The 17,659-nt window shown below is 40.6% G+C and overlaps 1 protein-coding gene across 1 annotated transcript in view; it reads right to left on the reverse strand.

Annotated features, from left to right (window-relative positions):
- Positions 1–11,832: 11,832 nt before the first annotated feature.
- The window catches only part of RGS22 (regulator of G protein signaling 22), a 102,413-nt gene continuing 96,586 nt past the window's right edge, over positions 11,833–17,659 (reverse strand). The window contains exon 29 of the mRNA XM_054985761.1: positions 11,833–14,195. The gene's annotated coding sequence lies outside the window, so the exon portion shown is untranslated. The remainder of the gene's footprint in view (positions 14,196–17,659) is intronic.

The following is a 17,659-nucleotide window of genomic DNA, read 5'->3' on the forward strand; positions in this document are numbered from 1 at the left end:
CAGTAGTCATTACTTTTGTCTGCTTGATGATCAGCTGTAATCCTGCTTTGGCACTTTCTCCTTTAATTTTCATCAGCAGTCATTTCAAGTCTTCCCTATTTTCTGCCATGCGGTGTCATCTGCATGCCTCAAATTGTTAATGTTCCCTTCACCAATTTTCACTCCACCTCCAGCATGCTGTAGCAGCTAGAGGGGCTGACTAGGATCTGGGCAACCCAGGTTCGATTCCCCACTTTGCCACAGAAGCTTGCTGGGTGACCTTGGACCTGTCACACACTCTCAGACTAACCTACCTCTCAAAGTTGTTGTGAGTGAAAAAAATGGAGAAGAATGATGAAAGCTGCTTTGGGACCCCATTGGGAAGAAAGGTAGAGTAGAAATAAAGTAAAATTTTAAAGAAACAGCATTCCTTATTGTATGCTTTCTATATAGGTTAAACAGATAGGGAAATAATATACATCCTTGTCTGACAATTCTGTTTTCCCATAGTCTGTCCTATCAGCAGCCTCTGGTCCAGAATAAAAGTTGTGCATCAAAAAAAACCCAGATGTTGCAGTGCACACATTTCTTTTCATGATCCACACATTCAAAGCCTTTAAAGTAATCTGTAAACTACAAACTGACGTTTTTCTGAAATTATCTGGTATGCTCCAGTAACTGTTGTAAATTTGCAATATGATCTCTAATGCCTCTTCCTTTACTGAATGCAGCTTGAATGTCTGACATTTCCTGTTGCATATATGGTAAGAGTCTTCATTGTAAAATTTTGAGCCTCACTTTGCTTATGTGGCAAATTAATGCTATGGTCTGATAGTTGCTGCAATCTTTGATGTCTTCTTTGGAATGTAGATGGAACATTTCCAGTCTAACAAAACCAAATTTTGTTAAGATTTTGATGGACTCTGTTTCTGTAGCTTGAAATAGCTCTATTGATATCCCATCTACACCAGTGCTTTGTTTCTCCCAAATACTTAGAGTGCAGCTGTCACTTCACTTTCTAAAATTGTAGGTTCTTCATCAAGAGAGTTTTCTTTGAAGGAATGTCATCCTTTCATCTCTTCTGTATAGTTCTTCAGAGTAATGTTTCCATCTTTATTTTATCCTGATCTGATTATTTATTTCCATGTTGATCTTTCAGCATCCCTTGCCAAGGTTTGAATTTCCCATTGAATTTCTGGACCTGTGAAAGAGTTCTGTTTTTCCTTTTCTGTTCTGTTTCTTTTCACTGGTTACTGTAGTAGTTCTCTTTGTCTCTGCATGTAAGTCACTGAAAAGCTGCATTCAGAATTCTGATTCTATTTCTGTTACCTTTTACTTCTACTTCGGTCACCTTTTACTTGTGCTCGTCTATCATTAGCAATTTTAAGAGTTTCCTCAGTCATCCAACGAGGCTTCTCATTTCTTTTGGCTACAGGAATAGTCTTTGCACATTCTTCCTTGATCATGTCTCTGGTTTCAGCCCACAGTTCTTGTTCAATTGAATGTAGTAGTGCACATCTGTTCTTTACATAGCCTTTAAATGCTTCAGGAACGTTATTTAGATTATATTTTGGCACTATGATTCTTTTAGTATTTCTCTTTGGCTTTGTTCTAATTTTTGATATTAACAATTTGTGCTCTGTACCACAATCAGCTCCTGGTCTTGTTTTAGTTGAGAAAATAGAGTTCTCCATCTTCTACTTGGAATTATGTAATTATTTGATGTCTGTATTAGCCATAAGGTAACATCAGTGTATACAATCATCTATAAGTTGCCTGATGCATGTGTTTTAATGAACAAACTGCTGGCTTCACAAAATTCTGATTCCCTCTCTTGTTTCATTTCATGATCCTAGTGCAAATTTTATGACAATATTTTGCTCCCAACTTCATTGACACACTCAGCCTCCAAGAAGAAAGTACAAAAGAAAGCAGAAAAGTAAAATGAAACCAATACTTAGGATTGCCACTGTATACCTGTGAGATGTACTCTTGTAAAATTATTCATCTTCCAATTACATCGTAAGTTCATTGCCTTTACTAAACTTGCACACAAGGTTCTCTGCCATATCTTGATGACATCTGTGCCTTTTAGGGCTCTTGGTTGTATCCTACCATTCCACTCAGTCAATTCCTTCAGACTCTGCTGGAAGAAGGCATCACTGGTAGCTGATCATATTGTTAGAATACAACGCATAGTTTTGTCATGACATCACGGTAATGGAAAAAGAGGGGGAGGAGGTTTCCCTTACTGGAATACAAATTAGAATACAGCCATTTTGAGAACCTGTAAAAAACACCCAATCTGGCCAGAACATGGAGAAACTTAATACTTCAGAGGGAGCTAACATGCAAAAGCTGGTTTTTTGTATGATTGTTTACCACAGTTAAAACCTCATCCTATGCATGTTTACTCAGAAATAAGCTCCACTGTGTCCAACAAGGCTTATTTCCAAATACGTGAATGTAGTTTGTAGCCTTAGATGTATTTAAGCTCATCTTTAAATTTCACCCATGCATACAGCCTTAGTATAGGCATAAACCTTTTAACATTTGCCATAGTATCATTAGGACAGACCTTTAGTAATGTTACAAACCAAGTTTGTTACCAGGTAGGGAAATTAAGGAACTGCAAATTGAAATTCACATTCTTAATAGTCCTTTCAAACACTTTCAGGTATTTCAATGTTTATTATTCTGTAGTAAATGGGAATCAAACATCCTGTTGACACGGGTTACATTCCCATCGTTAATAAAAACAGAATTTTAACCTTTGCAACCAATATTTACTGTATTTACAATACATTGAACTTGCCATTTTTGGTTCAGTGTTTCATCAGGTTAAGCCTATTTCTTGAATGTCTTTGCCTGAAATTTCTTTGTATGTTGTGCTCAGATAATTTGAATGATGTGTCCGTTCATTTTTATTGTGGCAAACTGCTTATCCCTTCATCCTGTCTGATTCTTGACCTATAACAACTGGGAGAGATTGGGTGGGGAGGTATTCTGGAAATTAATGGGAACCAGACCTCAGTGACCTCTGGGCCTAGAATCCAGGGGTTCCAGTCAACACCATTCACAAACCTCCAATGCATCACGCTTTTTAAGGCTTAGGCTATACTTGGCAACATTTTTTTCATTGTAAAAAGGCCTGTTTCTACTTTATTGTTTTGTTAGAAAAGAATCTAATTAAGAAATAGTGGATCTCATGTTTCCTCTGTGTTGACATGTTTAAGCTTTGTGATTAACAGAACTGGCAATAGATAACAGTGTAAACAATCCCACTAAAATGTATTTTGATTAAATGAAAATTGGTGTACATTTTTTGCAAGGCACACTTGGGCACATTCAGAATAGTATGAGATGTATACAGAATGGAAAAAATTGCAGCATTCCCCCACCCCAAGCATGAGGCATTACTACAATCCATAGCCTCCATCCCGGTATTAATTAGCTTGTCTCACCAACCAGAGCTGTAATATATATAAATGAAACTTTAGAAAGGCATCAGCAAGACCAAGATGTTGAAGCCAAATGGAAAACATGAACCAATAAAAAGGCTGAACTAGAAGAAGTGCAAGCTTGGCCTTTGAAGTTGTTTCAAGCACTGCATGCTTTAATTTGGGGGTAATCATATGACGATAGATAGAAACAAGAAATGCAGAAACAGCTTTTGTAATTTTTGGACCAACTGGAGATGAATCAACTTGTTGATGGTTACCAGTGATTACCACAGCCATTGAATGCATTAGTTGTTATTAAGCTAGATTTTTAATCATCAGTTTGAACAAGATTTGTGAGTGTGGAAGGAACACAAGTTTCCACTGCCAACACTTTTTTATGGGGTTTATGCAGTAAGATTAATAGAATCCCAAATAAACCAGATGGTTTTAGTTCGGAAAACAATAATAAACCTGAATTTCTTCATATCAGATGTTTACACAGCGGTTTCGTCCTGATGGGTCTAGTTTGGATCGTATAGAACTTGATCCTTTTGTTACCGTGACAGGGCTTCTGCACCAGAACAACGGAGCGAGCATGTGCACTGAGGAGGAAGGGAGGGGTCACTTTTCCCATCGAGAGCAAAGGTGCGCGGGCCTTCTTCATACAAAGAGAAAGGGGGAAGCGTTAAAGGGAAGGATAAGAAACTAATTACAGCGACAGAGGAGCAGAGGTGAAAAGCTATTTTAATTTGCTTGGACTGGCCACTCGAGTGACTTTCTGATAACCTTTGTTAAAAAATATTTATGTGTATAACCCATCCTTATATAGGGTTTCCAACTTCCAAGCGGGGTCTGGATATCTCCTGGAATTACTACTGATTGCCAGACTAGAGATCAGTTTCTTCAAGAAAATGGCTGCTTCAGAGGGTGGACTCTATGGCTGAGGTCCCTCCCCTCCTCAAACCCTGCCTTCCCTAGGCTCCACCCTGAGATCTTCAGAAATTTCCCAACCTATAGTTGACATCCCTATCCTTATATGGGGTTTCCAGTGGTTTTCCATTCATATTGCTCAGGTCCATTACCTACTTTAGTAGCGGAGCAGTATTTGGTGTCCTCAGACCATTCAGTGGGGCCTTGAATGGCTTTGAACAATGCCTCTAGGGATGATGCAGGCATTGTGGTAAACATTCAACAGGCTAACATAGCACGTTCAGCAGCCATCGACACCACTGCTCCGTTTGCTATCTGCCTTGAATGGTTGTCAAACAACTGTGTAGTAATTGTGGTGACTGAGTTTCATTTTCTGGCTGGGAGGGGGTAACATCTGGTAAGATAAATTTACCTAGAGGCCTGGATGGGCTGGTGATGTACTTAAATGACATGAGTGGGGAAATACGATTTCATACAACTTCGTGAAAAACCTCATGTGTGAAATAACATTGAGAGCGTGGATGAAAGTAAAAGCAAACTTTAAGACATAAAAATGCATGTTTGTAATCTCTGGCTAATTATAAAGATGCCCAACGCTGCTTGATTCCACCCTCTGTCTTCATCCGAAAGTGGGCTCCATTCCCCGATGCAAAGAAGTCTGCCTCCAGCTCCACACAGGTACCAGAATTTTTCATCTCAAGAGCTGGCAATCTTACCACCAATATCTGCACAGTGTTGTGACTTTTAAAGGTTTTATTAACGTCGTACGGCCAAGCTACATGAAACGTGAGGGATCTAGTACTGGATCTTATAATGAGCTGTTCAGCCATGCAAGGAAGGTGTGGGCAAGGATGGGTAGGTGGGATGGCTGGCCCAGGGTATTGCAGGTGGTTTTAAAGCAGCTCCCCAAGGAGTTCCAATTTTGTCCAGGGAACCATTGTGGGGATAAAAAGTTTTAAATCCCCTTCTCCAAAGCCATGACTTTGACCCAAATCTGCTTTTAAAGGTCAAATTATGTATTAGAGGATACAAATATAGATCCTTAATATAACCTGTAGTTTGTCTGTTAAACAATAGGCACCTTTGTGTAGAAATGTAGAATTTCTGGGAATTCTGAACCCATGGGGAAAAAACTTTTTTCTGTCCTGTCAGAGAAATATATCAGAAATTCGGAGAAAAATATTATTTTTCTAAAAATCCTTAACTTTTATTACTGCTTTAATATAAAACACATCATTTATCACAGAGTTCGCATATAAAATTGTACTATTTGACGTATTTCTGAAATTTAGAATTATAAATGATTACAATGCAATCCTAAACACAGTGTTACACCCTTGTAAGCCCATTGCAAAGTTAGTTTTCTGTACGCAAACTGCAAATATACCCAGTACTTCAGAGAGAGCTGCAAACTGCTGAATCCTATGTTATCTTAGCACATGTATCTTAACTTTTGCCACCTGAAAGGTACAAATAAAACCTGAAGAAAGCAAATTCTGTGGGAAACAAAAGAAAGTATATTATTTGGACAGAAAGTCCAGTCACAGTATGTAGATCTACCAAAATATTTGGATATCAAGTTAAACTTTTTAACTTTGAAACTCTGCACTCTTTAATAATATATTATCATTAAACACATTATAGCATATTGTTATTATAATTGTTTACATTTAAATAAATGTCTAGAGTATGCTGTTGAGTCATAACCAACCCATGGTGACCCCATAAAGTTCCACCTCATGGGATTTTCAAGGCAAGCGATGAGCAAGATGGTCTGCATAGCAATTCTGGACTTCTTTTGTGGTTTCCCATATAGGTGCCTACCTTGTTTATCTTCTAAGTGCTGATGAAATCAAGCTAGTCTGGGCTATTACGGCTGCTAAACCCTATAGGAATTAATTATCTAATGCTAGTGATTGCCTTACACAAAATATTCATGCTACTCATTCTGAGTAAGTAAAACCTTATTTTTAAAAGCATTTTATTCATTCCAAAAGGGAAAAAATAAGAGATTTTCTGCCAGTTCTCCTCCGAATTTCCCAATCTTTCCATTAGAAAACCTGCCACCACTTCACAGGCCAAAGGAAGGGGAGAGTGGGGGGGAGCTCACCAGCACAAAACTGGAAGTGATGTCATTGCTCTGGGGCAATGATTTAGGATGCACCACAAACTCTAGAGCATCGCCCCAAAGCAATGACATTATTTCCACTTTTGTGCTAGAGGTTACGTTGAGCATTCATACAAATGTCTGCACTCCCCAATATCTCTATTCAGCATCTAACCTTTGTGGCACAGGGATGCTCAGCTATATTTTTAAAAAGCAAGCATTAACAGGGATCCGTTAATATTCTACACCCACACTCGGGCAGCCAGTACCCTACCAACTAATGAAGTTTTTCATCTACTGAATTTTTTTCTTTGAAGGCTGTGCCCCCGCCCCAGTAATTTCCATATTAAAATATTTTAATAACAAATGTTTCATTTTGACAAAATTACACAAAAAGAGGGCAGCAACTAAAAAGTGGTTGATGATTAGAATGTGAAGACTGCCAAGTATAACCTTCATGGTGTACTATTTCAGCGTGTCTTCAAAAATACCTGTCTGCACAATAATAAAGACAGCCAAAAAGAAAAAAGGGGTTCCATTTTTCATATAAGCTATCTAGTTTGGCCAAGCCTCCAATTAAGTACAGATACAAATACAATTTTTTGTAATAAATAAGCAGAACCTGTGTATCTGGTGAGTCAATTTTGCTATTAAAGTAAGATCCCATGTGTCCTAATTAGAGATGGGCACGAACAGCAATACGAACAGCCCAATCTGCTGTTTGCGAGCAAGCTGTTCGTGAGACCCCGTTCCCGGCGAACATGTGTTCGTTCCAAGCCCTATTTGTGGCGTTCGTCAGCCATTCGTAAAGCCAGACAGTCTGGCGCCTGGCAACATAGGCATGGACTGTCTGAACTCTGTCTGAACTCCTTCTGGCTTTCCTTCTGGCTTGTAACCCCTCAAAGTAGCTTCCAGCAGACAGTCCAGGTTTTTCCACTGTGAAAAGAAAATGACAGGAAAGGGAGGGACCTATGGATCATGGCTTTCCCAGGGTCCAATCTCTCTGAAACTTGGGGGAGATCTTCAGAGGACAGTGAGGACTATTTCCCCTGCAAATTTGGTGGGTATTGGACATTGGGAAGGTCTGTTTGTAACTCCTCAATTAGCTTCCAGCAGACAGTCCAGTTTTTGCCACTGTGAAGAGAAAATGACATGAAAGGGGGAGACTCATGGACTCTCTTTTCCTCAACTCAAGTTCAGCTAAGTCCTAAGGGGGCCGTTCTCACTCCCATGAACCTCCAACTATGAACATGTTCGTGAACATGTCATGTCCGTCGATGTTCGTGAATCCCTGTTCGTTGATGGCAACGAACAATGTGTTTGGTTTTTTTCCTGTTCGTGCCCATCTCTAGTCCTAATGCACATATAAAGTGTAGGACTTCTGCTTTCCCATTGCCTAGCAATTTCCATACATACAGCAGGTCTAAGCAATGTTCCCAGATGAGAGAACTTTTAATTCTTCTGGGAAGTTGACTAGCAGAGATGTCCCAGGACCTGAGTTAATGGTTTGGCCCCCTTCTTTTGTTGATTTCTTGATACATCTGATAGCAGAATTACAGATTATCTCACAAATCCACACGTGATAAAAGGAGCTTTGTGTTCTGCAATCTTGCCAGCATAGCACAGAGGTCTTATCATGATAGAGTTTAAGAGGAGTGAGGAACTAAGGATGGAGGAGCTTTAAAACTGCCTCTTTATTTCTTCCCCAATATTTCAAATGAACGTGCAGCAATAGTTAATCCCCACAACCCAGTCCAATACAGATTATCTTGATTTTGTCTTTAACTTGGGATTTAAAGTTTATTCCTAACAGAATAACACACTTCTAAGCCCACTGGCTTCCATGGATTTCAAAGAGTATAGCACTGCTTAGGACTGCACTTGCAAAAAAAATGTACTTGTGTCATATGTTTGCTTCGCAGTGGATCACTTGTTTGATTTTCTGCTGGCAACCAGGGTATTTCACCCTTTCTAAGTAAATTTTAAAGAACAGAATTCTGCAGTTCCTATCAGAATGCTACTAAATATCCTTACAAGCAATTGTGACCACAGTCCAAAACACTGTTAGTGTACTTTAGCTTACTGATTTCAATGACCTTGAGCATGCTTAACTGTCACATTTCCACATTTGTCAAATAGGAAGCTGAATTGCCTTTTTTTTTTTAAGAACTGGGAATAAGATCTGACAGTGGAAGTGCAATGTTTTGTAAACCTTCTGTGTTTTGTAGTAAGTACAAAAATACTTAGAATAAATTGTGAAATTTTGTTTTTACTTTATATTTTACTATAAACCAGCATTATTTTTAAGAATGCAACATTATGTATTTTCATTGCCATTAAATGTCATTTTAATAAACAATAAACACAATCCAGATCTGCAAAGAATGACTGTAAAGTTGTCTCCCTTCTCTAGTTAAAACCAAATTCATCAGACATAGCAAGCCATTCCCACACCCAGGGAAAAAAAACCTGGGACAGAGTATATGTGAATGTTCTGTTTTGAACAAATGCTTAATTTATATGATTCTAGATATTTTTTAAAAATTAGGACTGTAATGCCTGGAGTTTTTTCTAAAAACAGTTTAGTTTATTTAAATAATTGAGTGTTTTAAATGACTATGAGATTCTAGCTACAAGATAAAAAAAGCACAGTGTAAAAAACTCTATTTTAAATGGACACTTAATAATTTATGTACCAGGAATAAAGAGGGAGGGCTATATACAAAATATATTAAACAACAAGCCATGCAAGCAAGCATCTTCCTCAGTACTTGCTGAAGTAACCTCTGTCAAAAGGGCAGATCATTATGAAAATGCTTATAGTACAGTTCCAAGAAGGCTTTTCTGGGAAGAAGCCCCACTCGACCTGTTTAGGATTGCTCTATTACTTATCAAAATGTATTGTGTATCTGTAATCCTAACCCCACGCCAAGATATGTAAAGGTATTTTGATAAGTTACCTGAAGAAACTCTTTAATTGAGAAAGTAAATGCAATTAATACTAAATTTAATGCAAAGGAGAGTCATTTTTAAATCAACTATACATTCTAGCCAATGTAAATTTTGAATTTCAAGTGCAGGTGAAAAAAATGAATAATAATAACAACATTTGATTTATATACCGCCCTTCAGGACAACTTAACACCCATTCAGAGCAGTTTACAAAGTATGTTATTATTATCCCCACAACAACAAACACCCTGTGAGGTGGGTGGGGCTGAGAGAGCTCCTAGAAGCTATGACTGACCCAAGGTCACCCAGCTGGCTTCAAGTGGAGGAGTGGGGAATCAAACCCGGGTCTCCAGATTAGAGTCCCACGCTCTTAACCACTAAACCAAACTGGCTCAAATCAATTTGAGGACCACCTGTCCGATCACTTTGATTAACAGATTAGACTGGAATCAAGTATTATTAGAGGAACTCAGTGAAGTACCCTGCCCTCCATTAAGAACTTTCTATCGCTATGGAATAAAAACCAGTGACCAAAAGACTGAAGGTTAGCTACATCTAACCATCCACCTCTGATTGTTTCTCTTATTTGTGCATTCTTGCTTAAAACCAATGTGCCAAAGCACATCTAAAGCACAACCAAATGACATTATCAGCATAAAAGAACTCTTAGTGGTAAAAACAGAAGGGCATGATACAGCATAGCCCCACTGATTTCAAATTGAAGACTTAAGCACTTAAACAGTCCAATTGAAATTAATGAACTTAAACGTGTTGAATTAAATAACTATTTATTTTCCCATGCAAATTGCCTAGCTATGAGACTTCTTTAAAAAGGACAGTGTTAAATTTATATTTTTTTAAATGGCCACACGATCATATGTACCTTTCTCCTAAATCTGTAGCACAGTCCTAAGAAAACTTTCTCAGAAACAAGTCTCACAGTGGGATTTAGTCCCTTGCAAGTGTGTTTAGGAATGCAAGCTTAGGCCAAAATCCTATACACACTTACCCAGGAGCAAGCCATACTGAGCTCAACGGAGACCTGCTTAGCCTGCAAACTTGACATCCTTAGGAACATCAACATTAATCTGAACTCTGGAAGTCATCCCTGATAAAAAGCAATGAATGAATTATGGCCAGTCATGCAAAATTTGACCCACACCGCAAAGCAGATATACCAAAGCAACTTTTATGACAGGCAAATAAGACATTCACTGACACCACCTCCATCAGAGCCACAAGGGAAACAGTAGTTTTACTGCATGGGCAGATATAACTCTGCAAGGCTGGAGAGCATTCATGTGAAGTTTTATCCTCTCTGACAGATATCTGGACAACATCCTTCCTAGAACAAGTACAACAAGGATGAAGCAAAGCAGAGCCACCAAATAAGATAAACAGAGACGTTAATTATTAGCTGCTTGAGAATATAGTAGGGGGCAAGGAAGAACAAGCTGACACACATGATGGCAGTGGGGGTAACCCAAAGGTAAAAAATGGATATACTTTGACTTTACAGTGTACTTCCTGATTAGATTTGGCAGGAGAAAAAAGGAAGCTACCCGTATAGATGTTGCTGATTCACAACTATGCTAATTTCTGCTAATAAAGAAACTAGGGAACCATTTGGACTGCAAATGTTTGTCACACGGCAAATGGTATGGCAATGAAGAAATTTGGAACGGATTGCCACTACTCTACTTCATCACTCAATTGGGAAGGTGAAAAAGGGATGGAAGATCTAATGCACTCAAATCCTGCAGCATCCCCCAGCCCCACCGTGCCAACAACAGTCAGTACTAAAAAGCAAAGCGGCATCTTAATCCTGAAGCTCTGTGGGGCTCCTGCCCCTGGTCCACCGCTTGCCTCTTGGTCACAATGGCTTCTAGTGCTAGAGGACCCGCTAGGCCTCCGTGAGAAGGGGGAGGGGTGCAACACTGGGAGCTTCTTCCTCCTCTCCACTGACCTCTGTCCCCCACCCCTTTGAGCAGGATCAGCTACAGGCCCTCTTTAAATACACAGTGGGATCCCATTCCCTCTGGGCCATTTCTACATTACCCGTGTGAACTGGAAGTACCGGGGATTGGAGTTCGTCTCGTCCCCATCCTTCTGGCATTATGCCAGATGCCTTTCCCCACCGCTTGTCTGCAGGGCTGCCTCTTTCTTCAGAGGCCCGCCTGCCCGTTGCTTACACCCCACCACTAACAGATGCCAGCTAGGTTGCTTCTTTACTCAAGAGCCATCTCTGCAGCCTGCCTGCAGCCCCGTCCTTTGCCAAGGAGTGGCTTGCATAGTTGCACTGTTGGTAAGGTCTGGTGGGGTCCTGCTGCCCAACAAGCTCCTTAGGGCAGAAGCTGCATTTGGCCATGGCTTGATCCTGGATACGACTAAGGAACTTTCTATAAATAATCAATCAATAAATGAAAACATGGCACGTATTTTATTCTGTATCTAGTATTTGTACAATCTCTTCTCAATGAACAAAACAGCAATATTCCTTTTGAATTCGGGAAAGAGGTGAAATAGTTTTGTTGCTGTTTGTACCCTTCCCTTAAAATATTCCTTTAAAAACCTTGGATAGATACATGCTGCAGACTGAAAAGCATACAGAAATAAATAAAATCATCTCTCTATGTCAAATCCGTTTGAAAGGGGCTGTGGCTCAGTGGCAGAACATCTGCTTGATATGCAGGAAGTCCCAGGTTCACGCTCCAGTTAAGAGGAGCAGACAACAGGTGAGGTGGAAGACCTCTGGCTGAGACCCAGGGACATCTGCGGCCAGTCTGAGTAGACGACGCCAACCTGGATGGACCAATGGTCTGATTCAGTAGGAGGCATATTCATGTGTTCAGTTCCCTAAGGCCATCACAAACTCCCACAGTCCAGAATCAAGCTATGCAGAGATGAACAGGCTCGATTCTCAATGGATGCAGTCAACAGGAGAGAAAGCAAGTTTAATCCCCAGCATTAAGAGTGCATCCTTTTCACATCTGCCCATATAAGAGTATACAGTTGTCATTCACTTCTGGAGGTGGACAGGGAAAGCCCTACAATACTGTGTGAGGATAAACTTCTCCCTCCGCACAGGACAGAGGGTGGCTCAGTCCACACCGATATGGATCAGGCACAGGACGGCATCCCCTCCACCCCCTGTGTCCTTACACATCACAAGCCTGACCTCTACACATAACAGCGTAATGACAAATCTTTTGCTGGTAAATGAAGAGGTAAGAAACCCCAAAGGCTCACAAAGTGACAGGGTTGTGCTTTACAACAGTGTTTCTCAACCTTTTTCCGACCGTGGCTCCCTTCCGACCTTGTTTCCTTCCTGTGGCCCTCCTGTCCTACCAGTATAAAGGTAGCTATTTTATATGCCATATAACATCCATTATAAACATTCACAACAACAATCAAAATACAAACTGATAGCCAATCAACGTAAGTATAGGAATTCTCATACCTAGAATATCAAATATGTAGGTTTATAACAAAATCTGGAGTCCTTCAGGCCTCCCAATAACTCTGGGGAAATTGCGCTTTTTCTTCCTTACACAGAATACCCCTGCTCTTTAGCTCCCCCTAGTGGACTCAGGGTTACACTTGCATGAAGAAACAGCACCCCACACACTGTCTTTTCTGTTTTCTTTTCTTGGTCACTTCTCTGCTTTATTCACTTCTCACTTCCCTCTGTGGCCCCCTAGTCTCGTGCTGTGACCCCCCATTTATGCAATTTTTACCTGTGGCCCCCTTGGAATGTCCTGGGGCCCGCTGGGGGGGAATATGGCCCCAGGTTGAGAACCACTGCTTTACCACACTGTTTAAAATCACTTCTGAACCCTTCTCAGTTGGACCTAAAAAGCAGTGAGGCAGATAAAAACATCGATGCCCTAAGGAATATTCAATGACACTTGAGCCTATGACACTCACACAACCACATTCCACACAGCAGTCATAACAGCAACAAACAGGTTCTTTCCAAGAAGCATCATATTTTCCTGTGTTAAAAAAACAATTATTGCAGAAAAGGAAAATGCAATATCCCCACCTCACAAGTACAGAGGGAAGATGTGAAGACTGGATGCAATGAATGAGAACCACAGATGAAGTCCACACGAGCAGAATCAGATTGATGGTTCGTGTGTCCTAGTATGGCTTGAATGACAGCCGTAGGGCTCAAGCAAAAATCTCTCCCAGCCTTGTACCCAAGATCTTTTAAAAACAAGGAATGAATGACGGAATCCTCTACCACTTTAGCCTCATGATGGCCTCTACCTCTAATCTGTCTTCATGATGCTTTGACAATCCTCCTTCAATATGCCAGAAAGCAAGAGGAGGTGTTTTGTGTCTTGGAAAGCAAGCACAGACTGTTGCCCAGGCACCCTTTGTCCACAATGTTCCCAACCAATGGGAGATACCCAGCAGCACAATCACACCAGCGAACACCTCCATCTGCCATGTGGACTACCACCACCCCTTCACTCTATGTGTGTGTGTACGTGCGTGTGCGGGGTGGGCTACATATCTGCATGCTGTTGATGAATAGCCCCTCGTTCCCAGAGGAAAGGTAACCATTTGGATTTGCAAACTTTTCAGCTAAACAAAACGATCCCAACTACCACCGATGAACTGGATTAGGTGGCATCTCCACTGATGTCTCTGCTAGAAGATGGCTCTCAATGCACTGTGAAAAACAGAGCAAGCCCAATGCCTACATTTGTTTATTTCTGCTGTAGACTGCTCCTACGAGTGGCTGCAAATCCACGGTTTCTTCATGTTGTTAAGACCTGGAGAAAAAAATTAAGTTATTCTTATTTTCCTTTACAACCCTCCACCTCACTGGGATTGAAGGTGGATTACAAGTATGATAAAAACGTTTAAGTTGATCAGTAAGCAGCTTACAAATAATAACAGGATACGATAACATGAGTAAAAAGATTATAAGATACGATAACATTTGAATATAGCATCAAAGAAAAAATAATACAGTTTAACATGATACGGTGTGACAATCAAGGGAGAAAGAAGTTCAAGCTTTCTGTTGCTGTGTTTTTAAAAAGGCAGGTAATAAAACTATTTACATTTTTGTCCCTTTCTTATGTAATGCCTTTTAAAACATCTAATATGTTTCCTAATTAATGGAACATATAATGGGCCCCCCGTCTTAGGGAATGGCCTGCCTGATGAGGTTGGGCCCGGATGGCTCCCACTCTCTCCTGGCTTTCTGCAAACTATCCAAAACTGAATTACTCAGGAAGACTTTTCTTCACCGATAGGAGGAAATGATTCAAAGAGATGCATTAGTAAAGGGGTAGGGAGTGTAGACTATACTACTGCATACTATCTGTGGTTGAAAGTATGTTCCTACTGGGTAGTTTTTGCATTGTTTGACATGTCAGGTTTAATTGCTTATGCTCTGGTTTGTGCTTCTGCTTGTTTTCAGATCTCTGTAAATTTGTATTTGTATACCCTATTGCATTGTTTATTGAATGTCCCAGCTGTTGATCGTATTGACTTACACTGTGTAGTAATCCACCTTGAATCTCAGTGAGAAAGGCGGACTATAAATAATGTAAATAAATGAGGCATGTAAAGTCAGAAATAGCCTTTTGAAAGTTACTGCTTTTATAACTTTCAAAAGGCTATTTCTGACTTTACATGCCTCTCGAGAGCCCTGCTCAAGGTGGCTCATAAAATATAAAATACAATGCAATCATAAAAAATTATCAATAATAAACCGAGCAATAAAAACAAGCTATGGGCATAAAAGCAGTATAAAGCTAAAACTATGAATGAAACAGTCCTCAGGCTACAGGCAGAGCATGAAAACAGCTAAAAGAAGATGGAACTCCTCCATAAAAAGCCTGGGTAAAAAGAAATGGTCTGGCCAGTGCCCGAAGGTCAGCAAAGTAAGTGCCCGTTGAGCCTCCAGAGAAGGGCATTCCACCAAAAAAGCCCTGTATCCGGTGGTCCCCTACCTCGCTTCTTCAGGTGGGGGCACAGAGAGCAGGGCTTGGGGAAAGGAGCTTGACTGGACAGGCTGGACAGAATGGGAAGAGGCTGTCCTTCAAGGAGGAGTATGCACTTCTTTGTCTGCTGGCCTTGGTTTTCAAGTTCATCATCCTACCATAATACTGTGTGTTAATTTTGAAATGTTAAAGCATGCATGTTTCACAGTACTATAGAACACTCTATCATGAAATATCAAATGGGTAATTGTCGAAGGCTTTCACGGCCGGAGAACAATGGTTGTTGTGGGTTTTCCGGGCTGTATTGCCGTGGTCTTGGCATTGTAGTTCCTGACGTTTCGCCAGCAGCTGTGGCTGGCATCTTCAGAGGTGTAGCACCAAAAGACAGAGATCTCTCACACTGAGAGATCTCTGTCTTTTGGTGCTACACCTCTGAAGATGCCAGCCACAGCTGCTGGCGAAACGTCAGGAACTACAATGCCAAGACCACGGCAATACAGCCCGGAAAACCCACAACAACCATCAAATGGGTATTTCATTTGAATGATAGTTCTCATAAATGTTTCATTCAAACGGAAAGGAGCTGGAGGATTATCACATTTACTTTTTTTTGCACAGACATCTGATGCTTGGTGATAGAATCACTTGCTGACCACTGGGTCAGCAAGTGAAGCCCTGGGTGGAAGACCTCTCCTTGCCCACAGACAGCCCCCCAACCTGAAACGACTTCTCACTTACAATCATGAATCGGCTAGCAGAGTCACCAGCACAGGTACCAGGCCCTGCAACAGACCCAGATGCCAGCTCTGCCCTTATATCTACCCAGGGAATACAATTACAGGACCCAATGGCATCAACTACACTGTCTCTGGCTCTTACAACTGCTCATCCTCCAATGTGATATATGCCCTCATGTGCCAACAATGTCCATCTGCTCTGTACATTGGACAAACCAGCCAACCTCTACGCAAAAGAATGAATGGACGCAAACGCTCAGTAATGGAAAATAGTGTGATCCTATATATGCTTACGTACAATAAGTTCCATTTGACTGAATACTTCCAGGCAAATGTGCACGATATTACAAGACTAAAAGCCAAAATCTGAAAACATTAGGAGCATCAGTGGTACAATGCTTAAGTGAATCCCAGTGGGCTTACAAGTGCTTCCCTTTGGATGAAAGTGTGAACACAATTAATACTGAACCAAGAAGCTTGTATGACCAAGCACTAAAAGCAGAAGCAGAAGCAAATGAAGCCAGAGATAAGCAGACGGGAACACAAAGTGTGTAGAGAGGCCAGGCTGCAGCAGAACGGGCTTGCCACTGCCAGCCAGCAAACCCATCAGGCCAATTTACATACAAGAAGAGAAGGAGAATGTGACAAAGGCATGAAAAGCTATCAAGCCAGTGGAAAACGTACATTAAGATATTATGTATTTATTTCATACACAGGCTGCTTCCCCATGTAGCTCTCGCAAGAACAATGGAGCATCCACACAAGAGTTTCCTTTGCCTCCTGCAGCCACCCTTTCCCACCCTCCTCCAACAGACTTTTTATGGAATTGGAAATTGTTAGATAGCTATAGCATTATAATGATTTTATTACCCTGATCTACAAGTTCCCAAATTTTATTTTTTTAAAAAACAGCAAGTCTCTAGCCCTTTTATTGCAAAGTTATAAGAGGAAATATGCCTGCACTTTTCACCTTTGAAGAAGCTCTGACTCTTGAAAGTTTGTACCCTGAAAATCTTGTCAGTCTCTAAGATGCCACCAGACTCAAATCCTGCTGCTTACCTTTCACCTTATAACTCCATGACAAAAAGGGCTAGAGACATACTTTTGTAAAAAATGAAAGCTGAGAACTAGCAGGTTGATATAATTTTATAATGCAATAGCAATCTGTCAATTACTGATTTTTAAAATGCCCCCACTCAGCCCTTCAGATGGGTTGACATAATAAAAATGGCACTGTTGTGGGTCGGACTCATAAAAATACATACCATCCCATGCGTATAGCATCCAAAGATGCTTTGACTGCAATCTTTCCAAAAAGATTGCTGCAAAGGGAGGGGGGAATATAGGAAAGAGAATGAATAGAGGATGATGTCATATAGATTCTCCTGAAAATGATGCTGCAGTAAGTAATCCAAGGCACAGCAAAGCACTGCATCCACGTGGAAGCAGCCCCAGTTCTGTTTCTGTTCTGAGTTGAATATTGAATAACAATATCAACAACACTCCAATGAAATATCAGCAATAGGAAAACCCAGATTAATAAGA

The sequence above is a fragment of the Eublepharis macularius genome, chromosome 7 (genome assembly GCF_028583425.1).
Source record: "Eublepharis macularius isolate TG4126 chromosome 7, MPM_Emac_v1.0, whole genome shotgun sequence".
NCBI classification, from domain to species: domain Eukaryota; kingdom Metazoa; phylum Chordata; class Lepidosauria; order Squamata; family Eublepharidae; genus Eublepharis; species Eublepharis macularius.